The sequence below is a fragment of the Heloderma suspectum genome, chromosome 5 (genome assembly GCF_057233095.1).
Source record: "Heloderma suspectum isolate Gila_16-S chromosome 5, 16-S_ref, whole genome shotgun sequence".
Taxonomy (NCBI): domain Eukaryota; kingdom Metazoa; phylum Chordata; class Lepidosauria; order Squamata; family Helodermatidae; genus Heloderma; species Heloderma suspectum.
This window is the reverse complement of record NC_139462.1, coordinates 660,001-662,983: the sequence shown is the minus strand read 5'-3', so window position 1 is coordinate 662,983 and position 2,983 is coordinate 660,001.

Genomic DNA, 2,983 nt, shown 5'->3' with positions numbered 1-2,983 from the left:
GGAATATACCCAGAGACCCACTAGGGAGTAATCATTATGAGATTATTCTCAATACCCACTGAAATTTTAAAATTAGTTTATAAAAAATAAGATCCATACTTTAATTAAAGGGAAAATAAAATGGAGTTATGCTTTAAAATTAAGCAGCAAGTATGGACCAATGTCTCAGGTGTTATCGATCACAGAACATGTTCAGCATCATGGCTGCGTATGCCAGAGTTCGTTTACTGAAGAGCTTCGCAAGCCACCGCTGTCTGGATTTCACCACTCCAAGAGTGGACAGTATCTCTTCGTTTTTCACAGGCCATTTTCCTCTTGCTGCCATCACAAAGCCATAAAAGCTCACATCTCTCGCTTCGGTCAAATGCTCGACTTCCCCGGCTAGGTCCTGATAGTACTTTGCCTTCTCCTCGGCCGCCCTCCCCAAGCCTCCAGGCAAGTACTCCCATCTGACCGTCACATCCACAACCAGTGCTTGATGTTTCCGAGCAAAAATTAGGTCGGGTTTCCTGAGTTCTCGCTGCTTGTTCCTCAGGTGGGCTCATTATACACCGTCCAGTTCGCTCTTTTCATCTCGCTCGCCAGTTGGCACAGTTTGTTATGGCGATAAATGTGGGCCTCTTGTACGGACGGGCACTGTCCCAGTATATGTGAGCACGTCTCAAGACGGGGCAGGATAGTTCCTGCAATTTCTCGCAGCTGCAGTGTTCCCTCTGCCGAGGAACTCTCGCATTGGATAGACATTAACTCGAAGCTTGAGTGCGGTTATGTATTCTCTCTGGGTTAACTCACCCAGTTTCAGCAGCCAATAGTTACTTATCGAGTCATTCTGGAAGTGACCTACGCTATTCCCCTGACACGGGTACCTTTTCCATGCCTCTAACTCTTCCGCTTTCCAGTTAATCGGACTGACTGGTTTCTGTTCTCCTCCCACCTTCTACACAGTCTCATCTTTTGTCAACTTTGGTATATCTTCAACTCTTCTTCCTGCCATCACTCACACCTTTCTCAGCTCCTGCTCCAGACCCACACTCCTAGCCATCTGTCTAATCATATCATCGGAGGAACCAGCTATTCTTTGGAGTCGCTTTGATTGCATTACCTGAATGCCCTTTTCTAGATGGGGCAGTCCCAACCCCCCATCCTTCCTTCTCGCATAGAAAAAATTAGAACATGTGCTGGGCGGGAGATGTAGCCATCTCTTCACCTCCCTCCTAATCTCACTATCTACCTTCCTCAGAGCCCCTTTCCTCGCCCCCGTGTGATCCCCCAGGTACATCACACGAGGTAGCATATACATCCTTACCAATTCCACCCTTTGGGTCGGCTTCAACGTCGCCTTCCTGATCCTTCCTAACCAACTCTTTACCTGGCTCTCCACTTCCCATCTACACAGACCCACCCAAGGATCCACTTTGGCCCCTAGATATTTTTCCGCCTCCCCTGGCTGGATCATATGTATAAACCCTCCACTCATCTGCCACGCAGCACAGTTATTAACCACAAACGACTCCTTCGTCGGGTTTATGGCAAACCCATGACATTTTCTTGACTGTACTTGCAGTCCAGACAACTGACAAAACTTTTCGACTATCTGTAGGTTCCTTTTCATTCCTTCGTAGCTTTCGCTGACTATTGCCAAGTCATCGGCAAAAGCCAGTGCACACAACTCCCAATTCTCCCCCTTCACTCCCTCACCTTTCCTCTCCAACCTCCCTATCAGAGGGTCGATGGCCAGGTTAAACAGCAATGGGGATAAGGTTTCACCCCCGTCCGCAACCTGATCCGAGGGGTACTTCCCTTTCCCACCTCGATGGTCGTCTCCACATCCCTATAGGACTCTATCACCAATTGGATGATATGCTCATCCATCCCTCTCCGCCTTAGGACCTCGACAATGTGGTCATGGGAGATCGAGTCAAAAGCTTTGGCAATGTCGACGAGCACGAGACCCAGCTCTTTCTTGGTCGTCTTCGCTCGCTTGATCAATTGCTGTACGGTCCACAGGTTCTCCGAGCAGCCTGCGGCCTCAATGAAGCCTCTTTGTCTCTGACTTATCGAGCACGCCGTTCCCAACCGTCTGGCCAAAATCTTCGAAAACAACCGCAGCACCACTGACCCGATGGTAAGGGGTCTCCAGTTGCCGACAGACTTTAACTCCTGCTATTCCATGGTTTTGGGGATGAGCATGGACCGATTCACCTTCATCCCCTTCAGTATTATGCCGGTCACAAGCCACAGGTTGTAGAGTTCGGCCATCTTGTGCCCGTCAAGGTCATGCTTTCTCAGATCCCTCACCGTGATGCCGTCCGGTCCCCGAGCCGTCTTCGACTTCATCGCATCACGACATTGCTCCACTTCCTCTCTTTTGACTAGATCTCGAAAGACCACATTGTCGATTCGGTCCCCTGGATGAAACTCCCCTAAACCAGCGGAAGTCGTTTCCGACTCCCACTTCTCCTTAAACGTCTTGTAAACCTCCTCTATAGGGACCTCACACCTAACCTTTCGGCGGTCGTCCAAAATATAAGTGGCCACCGCAGACCTATCCTTCCTCCACAGCTGCTGTATTTGTTTATAGCTGTATTTCTCATCGCCCTTTTCCTCATCCACTTACACCCTCTTCTTCTACCCTTCCTTTCCCCTTTCTTCCTCCCTTCCTCCTTCCTTCGCTCCCTCAGCTTCTTCCCCCATCCTTCCAATACTCCTGCCGAAACCTTATCCACCTCATCTCTTAGATCTCCCTGCTTCTGCAGCCAACAGCACAAAACCCTTCCGATCCCCTCCTGCTGTACACTGTTCCCTTCCAACATCTCCTTTACCTTCTTCTCATAAACCTCCCTCAAACCCTCTACCTTCTCAATCTCTCCTCCCCCATCCTCTTCCACTGCCTCCCCTACCTCCACCACCTCCCCTACCTCCACTCCTACTTTCCCCTTCTGCTTGCCACTAGCATTCGCTAACAGCCTCCGCTTCTCCGCGA